Below are 22927 nucleotides of genomic sequence, written 5' to 3'. Positions count from 1 at the left end.
TCTAAATCAGTGTGGGATTTTTCTGTGCTGTGTTTTCACTTTATTACTGTATCAGTGCTGCATAAATACTTTACACATTGCATCTAAGTTAAGCCTGACAGCTTTTGTGCTAAACTATCAGAAGGTTAAGCACAGGTTAATTTAGTGACTTTTTGTGGTTCACCACGGCAAGGAATGTGACTGTTGCTTGTGTATGGTTTCACCCCCCTCAACCAACAGCCCAATTTCCAACACTATTTATATGTCAGGGGTACCCTGGGTTTATTTCATGGGTACCCCATTCCTCTAAAGGATAATAATACAATTTTTACCCAGAATTGCTAACTTATTTGAAGTTGAGCAACTGCATACCAGCATTCCTGGAGCCTGCATTGTTATGTATACATTCCTTTACTGTACAACATATTGGTGCCCATCCATATTTTATCTGTCTATCCACTGCCTCCCCATCATTCTTTTCAATTAGCTATTTACCATTATCTATGCACCCTCCTTTATTTGCCATAGGCATCAACCCACCGGAAAATGTCTATTATTGAGGTTGAACTAGTGTGGCACAGCATTTGTCCTGAACCTGATGCCCAGTATAGGTGAATTTCCAGTTGCTTAGGTCTGTACACATCACCTCTTTCTTCATACCACTAGGGACCATACATAGCATAACATATGTTTTGTGTACTGTGCCTGTAAGAATATTATTTGACAAAGAGTGGGGTATTTCAAACACCCCTTTATGCATCCTTTTTCATGCTTTCTCAACAGTAATGGTAACTGACAGAATGTCAAGCTAAGTGATTATGCCATGTAACAACAATAATATGATTTAAGGACCAAAAAACCCAACCAGGAACAACTAAATCTAAGCTAGTAGCTCTTTCTAGTCCTAGTGCCAAAATATCTTTTCAGACTCTTTTTTTGTACGTTTTATTTGAACATGTATAGTACAGTTTTATTTTTTCTGAAATAAATAGCTCCGAAATAGAAATAGAAATCCATTATACAAAAGATGCAATTCAAGTTCAAATTAAAATTCACTTTGGAATTAAACATATTATCGAGCAATCGTATGTTGATTTGAATTGATTCAATTACCATCATGCTCCCTCAAATTCCTTCATGCAAGCACTTCTTTTAGCATAGGTGTTCTCTAGTTCATGATTACACAGAGAAACATTATAGGCTACTTCAGATTGTCATGTCTTAACCTTTCTTATAATCACTGGGGTGATCTTGAATTCCTTTTATATGTACACATAGTCTGAAAACTGCTATCCAATGACAAACCAATTTTGGACAATTAAAAAAAATGCAACCATATTTTTTTTACTTCATATACCTATGTATTTCATACATCAGGGACGATTTTTAGGAGGCCAACAATTCTTTTTATGGGACATAGTAAAGTAATCCTATATGTAAGAACTGGATCCAGTGATGATGCAAACCCAATTGAATTTGATGAGTTTCTCAAATTATCATCTCTATTCTTAGCACTAGATTTTTAATACAATATGAAGTTCATCACAATGGCCACACTGGGAGTATCAGGAACATTGCCACAGCCAATACTTTTGAATGGTCGCCCAAAATGCAGTGAGACTGAGAAAGGGTCATTACAAGCACATGTAGAGAATTTGTGTATGCCCACCACCCCCAGAAGAAATAATAAACACAACTGCATCAATGGATATAATCATGTGTGTACTTGGCCATTGCCAATAATACTTTTTACCACTGGACCTGTGTTCCATGGAGAAAAAGTATGTCAAATTACCTGAACTCATGACCTCCACAAACGGACCACAACTGGCAATCTAGGTTCTAGTACATTTTATGTAAATACAATTGATCTAGGATATATTAAATAAATCACGATAAACCTATAGATCACATAGTGTGCCGTTAGAGAAGCTTAATTGTGTTTAGAAGCTTATTCAAAATTTCCAGACCAATAAATTACTACCTGCCTGACTTCTAGTACCCCACCAGCAACTCAAGTGGAATCTGAATGTAAGAGAGTGCATTCTGTAACCACAAGATAGATTAAGCTGCCAATATATAGCTCTCATACTCTGTTAAAATTAGGTAAAAATGTTTTTAAAATATTTGTCCATCCCAACCTTTCTAAAACAGTGGCAAAGAACTTCAAATGTAGTCATTGCGAATTCCCAAATATACTCATTGCTGACCAATGCTATTCTGGGTTTAGGGACCTCGACTGTTCCTCATGTTTCAAAACTTTTATGAAGGAACTGAATTTAACAGAATTGAAGAAAATCCCTTTCAGAAGAAAATTACTGAGTCCACCAGAGGGAAATTTTCAATCGCAATCTTCAATCATGAAAAAATCATGATCCAAGTGACTCATGTTTACACCTCGATATCTTATAACTGTTCCACTCTTATCATGACCTGAATGCAAATAGATCCTACACTCACACATTACATAAGGTGTCCCTTGCCCTGTATTCATAACACAACACCTATTCCCCAATTCTTCTCTGATTTGCACAAATCCTCTTCTCAATAACTCTGTCTATTTCCTCAGGCATCAACAATGAGTACAATAGGCACATTTTCAGCTTAAGCCCCAATCTTTGATCTCAAATGCACAATACCAAAATCTGCTCACTGAACCAGATTTTCAGCCAATACAATGATCTCTCCAATACCCAATCAAGCCCCTTTGGAAAGTAACAGACCAACCCCACTAATGTCTACTAACTTCAATCCTTCAAATCACCTCACACACTCATTGAAGAGTTCCACCACTTCTAATTGGCCAATCTCACTTCCTCCAAACTTTACTCTAGTCCAAAGCTGTACTCCATTCTTGATACAGCCGGAACCCCAACTCTAAGTACAACCAACTGCATTTCCTGCATTCATACCCAAATACAGCAAATGATACAGAAACACTTGGTTGTGAACCACAAATGAATTGGGATTTCCGAACACATCAAGTACAACAGCTAAAGAGATGCTGTCCAGATCAGTAGCTGAAAAAGTGGAATCTCTTCTGATGGAAGTAAACTTTCCATCTAACTCTTTTAGCATCATGATAATCTCATTGCACATACACAAAAGGAGTTTTAAGGCTCAACTATATGCCTGTTCTTTGACAGACACTGATATGGGGCTCTGAGGAATTGATCCTCATAGTAATAATAAGACTTGATTGAATAGAGCTTCTAACAACCTATCCAAGGACTACATCAATTAGATGAATCTATCCTACAACAAATTGTGATTTTTGGACATACTAATTGCCAACCCCAATTTCCAAACATCAACAATGCAAGAAAACTAAATGCATGACACAACAGCAATTCCATCAACCCACAGTATCTACTTTATCTTCTGATTGTTTCTATTCACATTACTAAAACTGAGCATTTTTCAATCAAGTGTTTGCTGCACAATTGTAGGTCTAAGGTAAGGCAAATTTTTGAACTGATCCAAACACAACATTTATGCTTACCATTCCCAGCAGAAACACAGTTAACGGAACACTCCCAACCAATAATTGGCTAAATTCTACCTTCAAAATACCTGGCATTTGCTTGGATCACAAAGAAAACAGAGGACAAAGAGTAGAGATCCTTCATAGAACATTAATAAAAGGCAAAAGCTTCATAAATGATTAATTCTCATCCTTCCAATGTCTTTCAATCAAAATAATTGTCATATGTCATGTAAACTCTCTTCCACGTCATCTATCCTACTCCTCAAGATGATCTCCTTTTTGTTTAACAGCTGATGGAAAGCATGCCACTAAGATTTAATTCTGCTGCTAGCAATAGTTTCTTAGTTGATTTTAATTTACAATGGGTTGGCATAAAGGATTTGGTAGTATCACAACTGTCGCTTTTTCTTTTCAATACCAAACGTAATCAATTCAGCTCAGAACGTCATAACAAAAGAGCTATATTTGACTTCCTACAAAGCTTCATTAAGACTCAGAGCAAAAACCATAACACATGGAGTTGGTCAGTTCATTTTCTTTTTGCTCTACTTTGTACTAAATCGTACATATGGGGACACATTTTTAGTGAGAATATTTTAAGACAGTCTTAATTTCTGGGAAGAGAATTCCTGCTCAAAGCTAAGAAGAATGGCAGGTGAGTCAGGAGTAACTTCAATGGTAACAAATTGGTATTTGGTCTTGGTGGTGGTTGCAAATGAGCTAGCCCTGAGATAACCAAAAAGAAAGAAAAATAAAATATCCTACCAATGGTTCTCAAAAGACATTCTAGAAGAACAAGAATCTATTAGGGCAATTCAATACACATGATGCCAGAATGAAACTACACAACATCTTAACTCCCTCTGAAGTAAAAACAAATGCTGTAAGAAAACTGACTCCTTCAGGAAGGAAATTAACTTGGTGAGAAACCTACGCCTCTCTTCAACATGGGCAATAGGTCAATCATACTCTCCTCTGTGAAATGTTCTAGCATAAGATATAACTATGAGAAATTCTCCTATCTCTCTAAAGACCATATCAACAAGATTAAGCTCTCCCTTTAACCCACACCATCAACAACCCCAGGTGAATCTTACTCTAGCAAATCTAGAATAGAATGGTTTGCTTTCAATTTAACAAACCACACTGACCTGATCAACACAATTTCAGATGTTAGTGATAATTATGTGACCAAAGCCTCTCTAAACAAATGGCATTTTTCACAACTGCCTCAAAATTGGCTATATAGCTTTGATTCTTCTTAAAAAGCAAGGCACAAAAATAGAATATGTTAAAAACGTTGGCTACAGTTTAGCCCTTGTTTTCCTAGATAAAATATAGGAAAGCTACATCAGAAAACAACTAAACAACGTAATTGAAGAGAATGCTCTCCTTAAAGAATCGTCCAACTTTGGATCAGGCTGTAGCACAGAAATGTCAATCCGACCATAGTTGATGAATCACTGAAACGTGGTTCAACTGTTTCTTGAACCCTGGCATCACCACTACCACTCCAGAAGGGGACAAGATGATCCACGTGACCGCGCCATCAATCAAGGTGGAGGCATCATCATTAGATGCACCATCACCAACAACGACCCCACACCTCTCATGGAACACCTCAACTTTCTACTACAAACCGATGCGAAGACCATGATAATAGGCAAACTCACCTACAAACCCCCGAGACCCCAAGCAACATTCTGTAACGCCATCCCCAATCTCATCGCACCCCTGGCAATCAACTCTCACCACCATGTTCTACTCAGAGACCTCAACTTCCACTCTGATGACCCCAACTATGCCAACTCCATTGCCCTGCTGGAGAACCTTAGCAATATTGGCCTCACCCAACTGGTCACTGAACCCACGCACAAAGCTGGACACAAACTCGACCCAATTTTCACCTCCAGCGACAGAATCAAATTCAGCCATACCACAGAACTCACCTGGACTTACCACACCATTGTACCCTTCACCATCACCGATGTCAAGCACACCATCATCAGGCATCAGATCTCCTCACACCGCAGCTGGAGCAAGGTCACCAAAACGTAGTGGTCACACTCCCACCTGGATCACCGACAACGCTGACAGAGTCGCCCCACTGAAACCTACAAAATCCAACAAGATCCACTGACATGCCAACTGGTGCACCCCAGAACTCAGGACCACCAAGCGGAACTGCCACCAACTGGAGAAATTATGGTGCACCAACAAGAACCCCGCTGACAGAGTACATCACAAAACAGCCCTCAGCATCTATCACATCAAAGAAGCCAAGATAGCAGCCATCACCACCTGCATCGACTTCGCAGTCAACCACAAAAAGAAACTCTTCAAAACAGTGAAAGAATTCTACAACCTGGCAGCCATAGAGAATGCCATCCACCCCTCCCAAAAACTCTGCGACACAGTCTCAGACTACTACCATAGCAAGATCACCAACATCTACAACAATTTCAACATCCAACCTGCCACCATCGAACCTGATGACGTCAACCAACCAGCAAATACCAGCCAAGCCATCACCACCTTGTCACTACCCTGACCACCTCGGCCATCATGACTTCCATCCACTTTGAGATGCCCACCATCCCCTTCCCCCACCACCTCTACTACCTCTCAAGGAACCCAATCAACACACAATTAACCAGCATCCGCAACACCTCCATCTCCACAGCAACCTTCTCGGACAGATGGAAACACGCAGACGTCAGACACCTCCTAAAGAAAGCCTCTGCTGACCCCAACAATCTACAAAATTACTGTCAGATCTCCTTGCTCTCATACCCTGCCAAAATTCTCAACAAAGCCATCAACTATCAGCTCACCAAATGTCTGGAACAAAACCAAGTACTGTACGCCTCTCAATTGGGTTTCCGTGCCAACCACAGCACTGAGACCGTGCTGATTGCCCCCACAGACGACATCAGAACACTCCTCGACCGTGGAGAAACCAGGGCCCAGTCACAGTCTCCCACAGACACAGTCTCCCAAAACACCCTTATCAAAAGGCTCCATAACATAGGCATATAGCAAGACGCCCTCAAGTGAATCGCCTCCTTCCTTACCAGACGAAAAACAGGAGCATCCAACTGCGTCCCTTCACCTCCGCACCCAAAGACATCATATGCGGCGTATCACAAGGATCATTCCTCAACACCACCCTGTTCAGCATCTACATGACACTCCTCGCAGATGTCGTCAGATCCCATGGCCTAAACATAATCTCCTAAACAGATGACTCTTAACTGATCCTCTCACTCACTGAGGACCCCTCCAACGGCAAAAACAACTTCTGCAACACCATGACAATGTAGTTGAGTGGAAAAGAGACAACTGCCTCCAACTCAACTCCGAAAAAACTGAAGTACCTATCTTTGGGAAGAACACCTCCACATGGAACCACAGCTGGCGGCCTGCAGAAGTCAGACCCACACCTACACCAAATGACCACGCATGCAACCTCAGCATCATACTCGACAGCCAACTAACCATGAAACGACAAGTTAATGCAGTCGCCTCCTCCTGCTTCCACACACTGTGCTTGCTCTGAGAATCTTCAGATGGATGCCAACCAACACCAGAAAAACAATCACTCAGGCCCTCATCACCAGCCGCCTAGACTACAGCCACGCCCTCTACACCAGCATTCCCACCTAGCTCCTCAGAAGACTCCAGACAATACAGAATGCTGCAGCCAGACTCATCCTGAACCTCCCCAAATGAATCCACATTGCCCCCCACCTCAGAGACCTACACTGGCACCTCCTCCAGGAAAGATGCCAGTTCAAGTTCCTCACACACGCCTACAAAGCCCTCTACAACCTAGGACCTGCCCACCTCAGCCATTGACTGAACTTCCACAAACCCACTAGACACCTGCTCTCCTCATCACTTGCCCCCGCACACACTCCCTACATACGTCACAGCCATAATGGTGGCTTCTCCTTTTCCTACATCGCTGCCAATATCCTGGAATGAACTTTCCCTCCAGCTCCATACAGCCCCCTTGCTGGCAAACTTCAGAAACAGACTCAAGACCTAGCTCTTCGACAAAGACACAGCACCCAGATACCCCTAGGGGTGACAGGGCTGCACTTTACAAATGCTGTTTGATTGATTGATTGATATGAAGCAGTTGCAAGACCCAGGAGTGCTAATGAAAATCAGATGCTTTGAATAGTTGAAAGTGGCAGCACAGTAGTAAATAGGCAAATATATCAGTATTCATTCTCCCATTTCAAGGCTTCAAGTTAAGCGCTTGCTATTAATTCTAGGCTACCTTTGGCTTTTATACAGAATTCAAGTGTTCACCAAGAATATGTGATTCATGAAAAACACAGTGGAAGAAATAGCATTTTTATCAAATGAATCATCGTATCAAAAATAATGGTCTCAAATTAATATCATAAAAATGTATGTTGTCCTCAGAGATTTTAATCCCCAACATCACTTTTGAGTGTAATTATTTTTACTAAATTTGATGCTAGAATACACTGCAGTATTTCAAAGCAAGACCTCAGTATTTCTTAAGCTGTCCTCATCCACCCAGAAAAGCAGACTCCTCTATGATTTGAAATTTGCTTTCTACATTTTTCTGACCAGGCATTTATTACAATACAATATGTTCAGGGTATAGATTTAAGCAATTAAATGCCTTCTCTTCATTGCACCTATTTTTTTCACAACAGCCCTTCATTTAACGACCCGAACAATTATCAATGATGTTCTACAATCTAGTTCCCCGCTTTGACATTGTTAAACCCAGTTCCCTGTAGATGGAAACCCTACCTAAGGGAAGGGGGCCGGTGGTGGAGGACAAGTTAACGACATTCTGTTCCACGAGTCACCTGAGGTTTTCGTGTCATTTTCAGAAGAACAAGTACTAAAAATCATAAAAAATGTAAAACCTGAGGGAGCTTCAGGTCTCAATGGACTACCAAATGCCCTGTTTCGGCATGACCCCTCATTTTGGTCTTGTCTTCTGGCTCTTCTTTTTACCAAAGCTATAGCCTGCAGTCTGATTCCTGAATCCTGGAGAGGAAGTATACTTAATCTAATCCACAAATCGGGTTCCCGTTCGGATCCTTCCATCTATAGGAAGATTGCACTAATAGATGTGGAGACGAAAATATACGCATCTAATCTCTTGGTTGAGTTAGAGGCTTGAGTTAGCTGAACAAACCTAATACCCTACACGCCAACCGGATTTTGGGCAGGGATGGGCACCCTCACTAATATCTCTGCGGTTACACTCCTAGTCAATCAAGCTTTTGCAAAATCTAGGCCTTTGTATACCTGCTTTATCGACCTCAAAGCGGCCTTCGATAAAGTTTCAAGAGCTAATTTATGGGCAAAAATGCAAGACTGGGTGTCCCGCCCAGACTCCTAGAGGCCATCATCAATCTCTAATCACACACGTGGGTCCAAATCAGGAAAGGAGATGGGTCCAGCTTAACCGGCAAGATTCCAACATTTAATGGGCTAAAACAGGGTTGCGTTTTAGCGCACTGTCTATTTAACATTTACACCTCCGATCTTGATAAGCGCCTTTGGTTAATCCAAGCCGACCCCCAAAATTGGTCAAAATACCGACACCCTGTCTCCAATATGCGGACAATATCGTCTTGCTAGCACAAACTCCGGTAGGCCTGCAGAAACTGGTTAAGGAATTAGGAGCCAACATTACCCTGAACCAACTTACGATTAACCATCAAAAAACAAAAGTTATGTGTTTCTCCAAACACAACAAAACAATGAAAAGGCATACTTTTTCCTGGAAATTGGTTGAGGAACCACTGACCCGGTTCCTATAAATACCTAGGCTTTCCTCTAGATTGCAAGCTTAACTTCAAGCTACATTTGGTTCAAGGACGCATGAAAGCCAAACAGCTGTTATTGGTTTCCAAACTCCTAAGAAGAAAGCTCATAGGCTGCTCCACCGGTCACCTGCTAAAAGTAATTGCCGCAAAATTCCTACCTTCCATCTCGTATGGCTCGGAAATTCTGAACATTAAAGATGCCACTGTCTTAAACACAGCACAATCCACATTTTTTAAAGATCATTTTCAATACCGCTACATACCTCACAGGCACAAATCCAGCTAGAATATGGATTAAAAAATCAGATCATGGCCAGACAAGGCGCTTTAGTAAATTATTACTGGAGGATGAGGGAAGCAGAAGACAACACCCTAGCCCACCATTGCTGGGTCGAGATTGAAAATCAAGCAAGACTAGTCAATTCAACCACAACAGTCCTGAAGGAATCCTTCTCGGCACTACAGCTAGAGGAGGCTTGGTTCACCCCTGCAGCATACTCCGGATTCAAAAGCGTGGTGAATAACACTATCAAGCAGATCTCTTTGCTAACAGACAAAACAACCATTGCAAATAAACATTACGCCTGGGCCGTGATACAGGCCTACCAGAGGCTGAAGCCGCAACAGTATCTGACCGAACATTTCTCCCACCAGAAAAAGTATTATCTGACGTTGCTACGAATAGGATCATTCCCCTCAAAGGATCTGACCCAAAATGGAAACATACATGGCCATCCAAGGAATGCCACCTATGCGGTCAAGGGGAGGAGTCACTATTACACCTACTATGTACTTGCCCTTTTTTACTGGAAAATTGAAAAACCATCCTTCGGGAAGCTCTAAGGAAGGAACAAATAAGAACATATAGAGCAGCAGTCATCAGGTGTCTTGGAGGGTCGTTGATTCCCCTGTCCTGTAGAGCCACAAAACTTTGGAAAATCGCGGCAAAAGAATTGGAAAAAAGCGACTCTAGCCAAGTGGCCAACGAATAACCTGTTGGCACATATTCTTTAAATGTACTGTTACACTTGTCTTTATTTTAATTTAATTAGTTGTTCCCTATTTTTACGTTTTTAAAATGTACACGTAAAGTATTGTGTTTCATGATGGTTCTCCATCCTTTTATGATGTTTAACAAATCAAATAAAAGTATATTTGACTTGACTTGAAACCCTACCTAAGGGTGTGACTTCAGGCTGATGGAAACTGGCTATTAAGTTTAAGAGTATTCTTAAGTGCTATTTAAGACTCTGCTGAGACCTGAATGGTAGACCTGTATACTTACAACATCCGCTCCTCAAGCCGTGTGCCATCTATTCCCCGCTAAAAAAGATCTTACCCCATGCAGAAGTGGAGAATGAATGCTAAATGACTGCCACATGGTAGCAGTGAATATAGGCCAGCATGGCAGTGGGAACATTTTCGTACTGTTGGGCGCTGCCCCTTTTTTTTGCAGCTTTTTTGCCACCTTTGCAATTAGCATAGCAGGTAAGGTTTAAAAGAAATTGTGCAAAGTTCCAACACATTGACTAGACAGCTTTGCACACTCCTAGCTTTCATTAGAGAATAATTTAGCCATAAAGTTTCTAAAGCCAAAAGTGGCTGGACTGGGACGGTGCCCCTAACATAATTCATCAGCTCCCAATGGCTATAACTGACTTTTCGAAACAATCTATTAGGTCAAAAGGAGGCGGCTTGGTAATCATAGCCAAACAGCAGCTTAAAGAACTAACTCTTACACAGACTTTAATTCCCAAGATGCTACTGGTGCAATTTTCCATATTCATACACTACTAATACTAATACACTACTAATAATGTTGATGTGAACACAACCATTCATTAACAGGACGTTTTAATTTGCTGGTTTGGTGGTGGCCTACACAGTTGATCATAACAAGTTACTTATTGAAGTAGACTTTAATACCTAGGTGGGTGAGGGTTACCCTCATTATAAGAGATACTTTCAGCTAGGTGGAGCGCCATTTGGATACCTCTCCAACATCATGGTCACTCATCCCTACAAATAAGTGCAATGACTCTATAGTCGATTCTTCTGGTGTCCTGGTGTCTGTTGGTATATAGGACTGTATTTAAGCCAGCTAGCCTATCTTTTCTAAATTCAATTGACATTTACTTATTAACTGCATAACCATATATTTTCACAACAGCAACCTTAAAAAACAAGGCATTTTCTACACATCTTTCATACGAAAGAAGCTGCCTACTTCAGTTATACATACAATACATACAAAAATAAACAAATATGGTAAAGTTCAGTGCAGATAGCATTTAAACTCTAGAGACATTTTTTGGAAACGTTCCACTGAGAAACCTGAGTTATACGTCGTATTTGCTCCATATATATGTATAAATATACGTTGTTTTTTTGTTATTTTTATAAACATGACATAATAAACATAAAGGGCTTTATTCACAAAAGTAAACTTACACTTTTGCCGTAAGTTTACTATATTTTTTGCTATTCGCAAACTACGAGTGTAGTTTTATGTGTAGTATCTGTACAACTATAAAGAACGCCGCACATTAGAAGCTAGGACAGTCTCTGCAGTGGTAAAAATACTACAAGTTAAGACTGCCGTATAGTTTGTGGATAGCATAACAAAATAATCAATTTACACCAAAAGTGTGAGTTTACCTTTGTGAATTAGCCCATTGTGCTGTTAAGTTAAACACAATGGACCTCTCCAGTACATTGTGGAGCATCAATTACCATTTCAGTGTGTGTAGGCTAATTGCAATTTGGGACTCTGTATCTATCACATTTGAGGTGGTGTTGTATTAGAAGGGTATACAAGATTTCTGGAGAGTTCAAGTCGGGTGTCTGTATCTATTTGCAATGTATCATCTGTCCTGGTCAATTTCATACGCATTTCCACTGCAAATGTCCCTCCCCCTTACGTATTTTATCCAGTCTTTTCCCATTTGTGCTGTAGAGACTATCCAGTGTACTGCCTTGTGTCTTCTGTCAAGTGCGAGTGTGCATGACTTATTTGCTCGCTTGACCATTTTTCCTACGCATAATCACTGGCAATCATAGTACAATAATCTTATTTATTTAAAGCACCTTTTAGCTTTCAACGATAATAGATGTACAATGTTCTATCATCTCTCTGTCGTGTATTTTGTTGTATGTATTGCCCTACTGACTATCTAAATGTGTTTCTTTTTCCTCTGCAGATGCTATAATTTATTGTTTTCAATTTGCATACTGATTTTTTTCTACACTGAAAACATACATTTTCTAAGCCAAGGTCCCGCTTATCTTTATTTTCACAATTGTGACCATAAGGGTTGAGCACTCGAACTTGCCACTATACTATAGCAGGTTAACTTTCTTAGCTTTGTCTTACCAAAGACCTCAAATGAACAGTAAACAAATATGATTATTAAGTAACTACTATTACCAGTTTTGATGAACATGTCAGTGACATCATCATAATACTCATTTTTTATAAATGCATATCACTTTATTAGTAATATTTGCAGTGTTGCATTTCTAATGTAATATGATTTGTGAAGTCACAGTTAATAAAATACACTTATTCTAATTTTCTGTTCTACTTAAAAACTGTAATGTTCTATCTGTCAGGATGAAATTCAAGAATCCCTTAGCTGACAATTGATTACTTTAAGCCTTACTTCGAGTTCGCCGGAGGTGAAACTCCATGCCTAAAGCGGCTAATGGCACATCTGCCCTATTACAAGTGCATTATAGCCTACAGGACTTGCGATATGGCAGACGGGATATCTGCCACGTTTTGATAGAGTATCCCATCTGCCAAATTCTAAATAAGGCCCCGAGCAGATATTTGGGATTCTCCTGAAAATTAGGAGCTGCCACTTTATGCAATACCTTTAGATATTTGTAGTCACTGCCTTTAGCAGTTCCCTGTGAATATGATATTGTTGAGAAGCCCGCAGTATCTACTAAGGTATTTCACTGTTTAATGTCGCATTACTATTGCTCCATCCGCTTTTCAGCTTACTCCCTTTATCACTTTCAAAAGGGCCATTAATTATACTTAGTTCAATTGAAACTCTATGTACTGATCCTTGGAGGTTGCCCATGATCTTGCCACCATTTTGGGTGTAAATACCATTTATCAACTTGCATAAAGACAGCAATAAACATGTCAGACCACAAAAACCCCTCTGAGCGAGACTTGGAGTATATAAAACAACACAATGCATTTTAAAACAAAAATAGCGTCACATGGTACATTTTACAACCTAATGTCACCAAAACGTCTAAAAATCAATAAGTATCATACAGTATGACTGGAAATCTACTTGAGAAGCACAGGGGGGGAAAACGAAGTTGGACAGCTCTCAAAGTATCAAAACCCTATAAAGCAGTGCCAGGAAGATTTAGAGTCTCACAGGGTATAACAAAGCTACACCAATCTTATCTTTCCTTTGCCACAAAACTCAGTTTTCTTCGATATTTCCATTGCATTACATCTCTCATTTTCCATATTGTTAACCAAAGGTATATTTTAGAATAAAAAACGCAAAGCACGTAAAATAAGTTCTTCTTCAATAACCGTTCCTTATTTAGTTAAAAGGTTTCACTCTTCTCTTTAAAAATAGAGGGAAGGTCAAAAATTCTTCACGCCAAGATTTAGGTCCAAAAATAAACCAGGTTTGACTTGGATGATCCGTAAGTTTTTCATACAAAAAAAATTAGATATCGCTTTTACCAATGCAATTTAACATCCATGCTGTCATTATTTGCATGTATCATCTTACTATCCAACTATCTGCATTCCTCTTTAATAGGACATGGACTGTCTTTCCAATCATAAAGAACACATTGTTAAATCGGTGGAAATTAGCTTTTTAAAAGGCAATGTTTCCTTTTCGTTTTTTCATCCATACAGATGCAATGCTTTGCTAACAACAGCGGAAGTGTCAGTTGACCCTAGAAATGTCCTTTCATAGTCTCAGTACCAGGAAGATTTACAGCAGATTTATGTGTGTGGAGGGGGTGGGATAAACTACTCTGGTGGAGGAAAGTAATAAGGCATACTAGATGGCTCCAATAACAAGGCTTGTTGAAAAAGAAAGTGTTTGTAGTGTATGTAGATTTTGGTGTGGACAGAGTTTGGTCAATACAATTATTAATAATTAAGATATTGCCTGATTGCAAAGGATAGAAGAAAGGTTATTTGGGAACCCATTTTTGCAAGCCACTGGAGGTCTCGAGTTTTTATTAAGAATGTACAGTTCACCTCTACAAAATTCTTAAGTAATAATCATTTATGGGATAAAGTACCCCCTACTGTACATTATAAGGATATTGCAAGTCACCAACGTGTTCCATGACCATCTAGAGGAGTGAGTCCAAAGACCGTGTTGCTTTATAAAGTTTTAGAACTCCAAAGAGACTTGCGATAACCTTATCATGTATGTCAGGGGGTACTTTATCCCTTTTAATACATGGTTGGGATTACATTTCTCACAAACCACTTTAATCCTTGGTAGGTAGCTCTTTCATATAAAAGAGAAAGCATGTTCCCAAACATGAAGACTAAAAATAGAATCACTTGGGCAACATTAAACACATCAAAAAAGCTGTAAAATATTTGCTGCAAGAAGATAATAGAATCAGTTTAACATGCAGAAACATTCTAACTTTTCTATAATTACATATAGAGTGCAGAAAATAAACATGGTGCCATATAAATATCTCCTTTCTGGTTGTCATTGTACAGATAGAAAAACAGAGCAGACGGAAGAAAAAAAGCCGTGTTTGGTTTTTGTTCAATATACAGACGCTTTAATTATGCTCTGTGACCTGACGAGCCTTTCTCCTTGGCTGCAGGTACTGGCAACAGATATTGTGACATCAGAACTATAATAAGAATATAATAATATAATATAAGGTATTACAGTTGAGTTCTAACGTAATTTCCTTATAATCGGCGACTGCATACGATAGAAGTTTCAGGGTATAAAGAAATTATAAACAGGGTTTTATTTAGGGATTCAGACCTGTCAACTTGTAAATAAATTTGACTGTGTGAGAAGAGGCGGTTCCTTGGAGGGGGCGTGGCTCATGCTGTGAGCTACCTAAGAGGCACTCTACTCTCCACCAACCCATCACCCCCTCCTCCACTAAAAGAAACAAAGGGTTGCTGAGTCTGCTGCCGGTGTCGTGATGTGTTTTCACACCCCTTAATGGATATCGGCTGCTTACTGCCACCCAAGACCAGCTGTAAAGCCACTTTATATAGTGGTTTCCAGCTCACCTTTTCTGCCACCATGTGATTTCAGCTCCTCATTGGGCGACCATGTGAAGGGAGCTGAAAGCGTGTGATCCACACAGTGGCACCATGTGAATTTGTAGGTCTGGGGATTGCACCATCCCATTTACTATAAGAGTATTTTGAAATGGATTGTTGTGCACTTATATTGGGGATTGTTTACTGACGAACTGGTCTTGCAATCCTTTTTTTTAATAAATCAATTTAAAAAATAATAGCGGTAATTTTAGACCCTATATGACATAATCCCACAGTATATCAACAGATGACAGGAAGACACAAGCAGTATGATAGAAGGATGCCGGGAATTTACCTAGTAGCATTCTGTGCAAAAACAGTGTATTGCTGCTTTTGAAAGCTGCCTTGTTACTTTTGATTATCAAAGAAAATATTGCTTTAATAACACGTTTGAAAAGAGTTTTCCCAGAACACAAAAGTGATTTTCAGCACAAGGTTATGCATCACCACAGCCTTGATAACAGAGGACATTATGTTCTATAGTTAAAATGACATAATTGCTTATCCCTGCCTGGGATTGATGTCACCAGACCCTTCGTCCAACTGGCATCATCATAATGCCCTTCTGCTGACTCATAAGCAGGCACGTCACGTGGACGTTTTAAATAATGAATGATAGACTATAGGAAGGGGTGTAGAGAAAGGAACAGTATACTGTTTACACAGCCACCATCCGGGGGTGAATTGATAATGACATGCTGTGCCTTAGAGACCATTCGCTTGCACTTTGATAAATTTGCACAAGCCTAAGCAAAAAAAATGCCCAACAGTCAATTAAAAGACTTTAATTAGATATAATCTCAAAAAATCACAATGTAAAATGGCACAGGAAGAACTGCTTTGGCCATGATGGTTTCAAATGTTCACAACGTGAATGGAGCTAATAACAACGCAGGAAATTCATAGGACTTCTGCACAAGAGAGAAGCCCCAGTCCTTCGTCGCTTTCCATTCTAAGGATAGCATGTGCCAATGCCTGGCATGTTCTGACCCACGTGTCTGCTGCCCGCATAAAGCATTCAATACAACCACGAGGCTAATGTCTGCTTGATTAATTTCTTAATCAAATTAGGTTTCAAAATATCAAACGCAATGTGTGTCTGATTAGTTGCCGGCACATAATAAAGATGGCAAATCCCATTTATGGATTTGCTCCAATGCTTCAAGGACGAATAAAAAGATTTCGTTGGAATTCTGACTTTGATAGAGGCTCATGTGTAATTGTGTGAAATAACTGCAAAAGCATGCCCGTAACATGGCAATGCAATATAGCAGAGACTCGCACTGCCTCTTATTCACCCCTCCCACACACCATCAACATACTTTACTCAGGTCAGCAAACTTGCTTGAATATGCAAACATTCTAGCAACAGAAAAAAGTCTTAAATTAAATGCCTTTCTTACAAAGCATATATTGAGGTCCTTAAACAAAGCACAACACGTTTTGGAGAACTCACCAGAATTTAGCTGCAGGCACATTGTGAACCAAACTCTTTTCACAATAGTGTCTTCCCACCAAAACCAATATTATACGAGTAGGAGACAGGGTGAATGTGGGTTATTATTTATTTGACTTCCTCTGTGTTTGACAGTTGAACATATTAGAGAAAATGAGTCTGAGATGCAGGGATATGTTGTAAACTTCAGTCTAGACCAATAAAGTCAATTTTCAATTACCATCAGATGTTGAAGTTTGTGTCCTTTATCTAATTTTCTAAGAGATCTAATTTTATATTGAAGGCTTACTTTGGTTCATTTTTGGAAGGAGCTGTGATGAAGTGGCTGGACTGCAAGTATTTAGAATCTAGAGACATGGGAGTGCATCCAGGTCTCCCCACTTAACAAAACTGTGTGATCCTAAGCAAATTAGTGTCTCTCTGTACTTTTAACTCCCAAAATTGGGTCCATCTACAGCAAATGTCTCCAAACCTTTTCTTTAATCAGAGTAACTTATGTTCAATTAAAATCACTCTGAGCTAATAATATTGTTAGTATTGTAGTGTTGTAATAGAGACCACGTCAAACAAGATTGCATTAGTGATCGGCCCATGCGTGTTACTCATTAGAGAGCCTGATCTTGAAGCTGTTCTGTGCATTATACAAGGAAATACATTAACGCATTCAAGACAAAGGAAGTGTTGCTCTATAGACTATTATATAGTTCGAGCAGTTGTCCCTTTCTATTCTTGAAACATTTATTTCTATGAATAATAGAATTCGTTTTGTTTAATTGCTTGTGCACCTCTTAAGTCTAGAATTGTGTACACATTGAATGATACAATGAGAACTCTAATCTGTATAATTAAGGGTTTTTGTATATATGGTACAAATGTAAAGTGAATAAAACTGAATGTGCGCTCTTCTTTAGAAGTCCTTGAAATTGTTGAGCAACTACATCTGTACATCACCGGTCCCGAGAGGTTTGGGCTGGGGCACACTGGGATAAAATAGAGGCAATATCTGCAAGTAAAAAACGTTTGCCTGCATTCCTTTCTTTTCAGATGAATTATTGATGGATATTGCTTGTAGTGAGTTCCCCAAGTCATCCATTAGCAGAGCCCCAGCTCAGGCCAGGGAGCATGCAGAGCGGCAGCAACACTTAGAGAATTCAGGAAGGGAGGCAGGCAGTATTTAATGCAGACATCAGGCCCTCGCCCAGTGTACATTCCAAGGCTTGCAATGATCGCTAATGTTCTTTAAAGAACTGGTGAATCCAGAATGTATCCTGCATCAGCTAAGCATCTGCAGAGACCACTTTAGCTGGCTGTCACGTGACTGCTGTTCCAGGAACTGCACGCGCCGCATTTGTGAAATGGGTCTATAAACCATCTTTGCTGGCCAGTTCTTGCTCTTGCAAAGCTAAATCTTACACAGTGGGTGGCAAATTGTTGCATCTACTCGGATCGCTAAAGTACAGACACATATGTGCCAGCAGACTACAATGTATGTATGTGAAGTATATGTATAGAAGGCTTCCTGCTAAGGCACTATGTATTGCTAGGGTAATAAATGCTAACTGTGGGAGCTACAAGGGGCATAGCTACAATGGGGCAGCAGTTGCACAGGGGCTTAGGTGACAAATTGACCCCAGCTGGTGACTTTGTATTACCAACCTAGAGGCTGAGGCGGCAGATCCCTTGTTTGGATTAGTCCCCGTCTCGTGCGACTGCTACGTCCTGAAAATCTACCCTCTGCTTAAGTGACCCAGTCGAGTCTGCCTAAAAATAGACGCGAGTGCATACACCAGACGCACAAGATGTACCCATTAATCCGAGCCTGGTTGGCCTGATGCTCCAGATTTTGATAAGGATGTCTACGGAGGTTGATATGAAACGTGATAGAGGGCATCGGGCATCTGCAAGTGAATTACAGGATCAGGATTCAGGATGGTGGCTTCCTGGGAGCAGGAACCACCACCTACTGCCACAAAATGGAATCCTTGCGTCTGCTTGACCGGACGGCATAGGTGAATTCGCACCATGTGACAAACACCTCCCACGCCCTCCATCTCCTTTTACTGGTGGCCCCGTCCAGCATCGGGCGCAGTCAGCAGAGTCCATGTGCGCCTCAATTACAAAGCACTGCAGCGCTCCCCGGGGACGGCCCGGGCCTCCGTGATGCACTCTCTGGTCGTCAGCACGTCCTGCTGCACAGCGAGGCAGGAAATGGAAAACCGCCGGAGAGCTACTTTGAGAGGGCTGGGCGGTAAATGATGCGCCCTGTACGCTTTCACCTCCAGGCCCTGCACTTTCTCTTCCAGATAGAGCGAAGATAATCCCCCCTAACACGTCAGGACTACTGCGGGGCCTTTCAATTATTAAAAACAACAACTGAGTGCAGCAGTGTGTTGAACGAACCCCCAACCCCGGGAGGCCACATTTCGACCATTTCTGAGATGCAAGGTGGGGGGAGGGGGGGTGCATCAGAAACAGGCTGCGCTATCCCCACCTAGAAGAAGCTGTCATGAGGGCTCAGGGAGTTGTTACTACAGGCCACACACCACGTGTGTGGGTCAAATCGATCTTCCTGAGAGGGGTCCCGGCTGACAATAAATTACATCGTCCAGAACTGCACTCTCTGCATCTTCGAAATCCACTCACATCTTTAATCCTCAGGTGTACACTCAAAACAAATTACATTTCACTTTCACACTGAAGAGCCCGCGTGCTAAAAGGTGAGGGCCTACCTACAAAACGGGGAGCCGTCGCAGTCCCTCTGGAGTCAGCTTGTTTTTTAAGACTCGTGTATAACGTTAGGAGCCCCTTCTAATTATCACAATATTGCAATATTTCACGGCTGCGCACAATTGAAATATTGTGGTGCGAATTTAAAGCACTGCGTGTAACCATAAGTTTAAGAAATGCAGCGAATGACATTGACAGCACCTAGAGACGGCAGAAGCGTGGAATGAATCAGTGCATTATTATAATCATTGATTAACTATTTATCATTGCCGTTGTTAATATTTCTACGTGTGAGGACGTATGATGAGGTCGCAAGCCATGAAACACAATTCCTAATCAACTCATCCTTTGCTCACATGAGTTTCTTTGCTCATTGCCAGAGGTCGCGCGCCCGTCTTGCCTCCACGCTCGGAAACGCCTATCTTTGTGCAGTCTGCGGAGCTCGGCTGAGGTCCAGCCCCGCGCCCCTCAGCCAGCAGCAGCGCTGCCGCATCAGCCCGAACACGGCGATTAAACACCGCCACCTATAGGAGGACGCGCCCGCATCGACGGCAGCTGCGGACAATACGGTCTTTTTCTGGGCAGGGGCATAAAGGCGGACACTCGCTGTACGCAGCTGCCTTTCTGTTTGTGTACCTTCTTGTGTTTGCACGACACACCCTCCCGTCCTACAAATCAAAGATGTCACGAGGCAGCATCCCGTCTGCAGCGTCGTGTGTTGAATGAGACGAGCCCGAGGCTTTGCCGTAGAAATAAATGGCTGTTTGAGTCAGTGGCGCAACGCAACATGAGGGGACACCCCTATAGAATGGCAAGAGGGCCCCGCAGGTCTCACATATCTCAGTTTGGCCTTGAGCCGGATGGGGGTCCCCTGAGTGGGTGGAGGGCTGCCCCCTTGCGCCGCCGGGGAGCGGCAGGGGCCTGTGTTACGCCCTGTTTGAGTCATATGCGGCGTTCGACTTCCAATTCACAGAGATGGCCATTCGCAGGCGGCTGCCCGTGAAACGGGTCGCTCATTCACGGACTGGCATTCAGAGCGGCTGAGCCAGCATAACAGATCCGCAGGCGCCCTTTGTAAACTGAAAATATAAGCAAATAGATTATATCACGAAGGATCCCCTCGCACCACTGATATCCACTGTCCATTAACGGAACGCCGTCAATATATCACCACAAATGCGTGCGCACATTCGAGTTTCCCAAGACGTGGACCGTCAGTAGAGGAGACCTCACTGCAAAGGCATTGATTTTTTCAAACAACAAAAGACTGGGTCCGAAGACGGACAGGCATCCATTTAAATGGCCCTAGTGTCCGGGGGTAGCGGGGCGCTGGTCACCGCAAGGAAGAGGGGCACTGGCAACTCCAAGCATGGGTGTGCGGTGTTTTCCACAGTGATTCCAATTTGCGCAGTGTACAGTAACAAGCAGCCACCAATATGACCTCCGGTGGGGAGGTGTGAAACTCAGACCCTACTGCCGAGGAAATTATCGCACTGACAATCATTTCACACAGAAGGGATACAACGGAAAACAAACACATGCCTGAAACACGAATGCGGGTACAGTGACACCAAACTGCAGTAAAATGCAGTCACACCAATCAACCACCCAATGTCATTTTGTCACACCAAGAGAGAAAAAAAAATCTTGCCAATTGTAATGCGATTAGCGGTTTCCTCGCACTGCAATGCACCTGATGTTCACAGCAAGCCCCAATGTCCCATCGGGGCTGACGCCCGAATATCGGCACGAAATACAAGCCCAGGGTACCCGATGTGCAGTCCCTGATGAAATATTCCGTAGCTTACCTGATGAAGAAACCCCTTTAGGCAAATCATAGCAGCAGAGAGGCTGGCATCCACAAATCACCGGGCTCGAAGCTACCTCCTTGTCAGTTTCTAGCCTCTAGAGCAGGTGCGCACCACCAGCGAATCCATTATTACTGGTAAAAACAAAGAACCCTCTCCAGAATCTTCAACCATTGCAGCCTCTGCTTCCTGTTCTGAGCATCACTCTATGGTAGGTATTAGCTCATATAAATCAGGGGAACAGCTCACACGGAGCAGACTGCACCTTACATGGTAGCGCCATCTGCCGACAGCAGGGCGGAAATTACTCGCCACAAGCAGGGTCGGAGCATCCTCGTTCCGTCTTTTTTTCTGCAGGTGTTTTATAGTCCAGTTCCAGCCATAACAACAGTCCTCACACAGACCGGCATTGAATTTATAAGAGTTTTATGGTGTAGCTGAATACCTGTATTTTTTCTTTTTTAATCTGCTATACCTTTCATGACATCTCGAGGTTGATGGTGGGTGCTCGGAAGGGGTAGGCGGCCGTGGGAAGCCCACTGAAAACGCTGCAGTGAACCCCAATGTACGTTTTGTGTATGGGAAGCCATACATAAGGAAATGAACTACAGGATGTCCCATTTAATGAGTGACGCAGAAGGCTTTCTTTAATTACTCATTACAGTAACCATTGAATGGGAAGGCAAGGACTCGTGTCTGTCTCTATCGATGCGCGCTTACACAGCCCATTCTCCGAGACTCGATGTTACGTAACACAATCACATCCCTCGGCCTCGGGCAGAGGCCGTGCATTTGCTGACAAAGATTTTGGGAGTGTCACAACCGTAAAGGTTAATTAAGAACAAGGGCCTGACCGACTACCAGAAGTCTGGCCACAATGTGCAGTTTATTACGCGCCTGACTAACACAAGATTAGTGGCCTGTGAGAGGATACAACATTCCACGTATTTACAGTGTGGGACAAGGTGCACAAACCTCTTCGCCTGTAAAGCATTTCTTGCTGAGGCCTGGTGTTGGTGCGGGGTTTATTTATCTCGAGACTGTGTTCTGCTCGATCTATTCACTGGTCCCCGGCGGCCCCACTCAGTGCTAATGGAAGCGCCCTGCGGCTGCTTCGTTGAAACAAAGACCCTCGTAGGCCCCCCTCTGACTGTGGGTGCGTGAATACCGTGCCAGTCCACCGGGGAGTGTGCAGTACACGGGTGACTGCCCAGGCTCACGGCGCGGCGGGACACTTCCAGTGCCTACAGGGTGTGACGTAGCTGAAAGATAACCCCCACTGACAGAGAGCGGGTCTCAAGACGGTATGGCCGATCTGGACAACAGGGAGGACGA

At 42.1% G+C, this 22927-nt stretch overlaps 1 protein-coding gene across 6 annotated transcripts in view; it reads right to left on the bottom strand.

The window, feature by feature from the left end:
• The window catches only part of LOC146861244 (sodium channel protein type 2 subunit alpha-like), a 905823-nt gene extending 884037 nt beyond the window's left edge, over window positions 1-21786 (bottom strand). For all 6 annotated transcript variants that reach the window (XM_085645403.1, XM_085645408.1, XM_085645407.1 and 3 more), the window contains exon 1: window positions 21593-21786. The gene's annotated coding sequence lies outside the window, so the exon portion shown is untranslated. The remainder of the gene's footprint in view (window positions 1-21592) is intronic.
• Window positions 21787-22927: the final 1141 nt, after the last annotated feature.

The sequence above is a fragment of the Triturus cristatus genome, chromosome 3_1, assembly GCF_964204655.1.
Source record: "Triturus cristatus chromosome 3_1, aTriCri1.1, whole genome shotgun sequence".
NCBI lineage: Eukaryota > Metazoa > Chordata > Amphibia > Caudata > Salamandridae > Triturus > Triturus cristatus.
The sequence above is the reverse complement of the archived record's forward strand: the minus strand, read 5'-3'. Positions and strand labels throughout refer to the sequence as shown.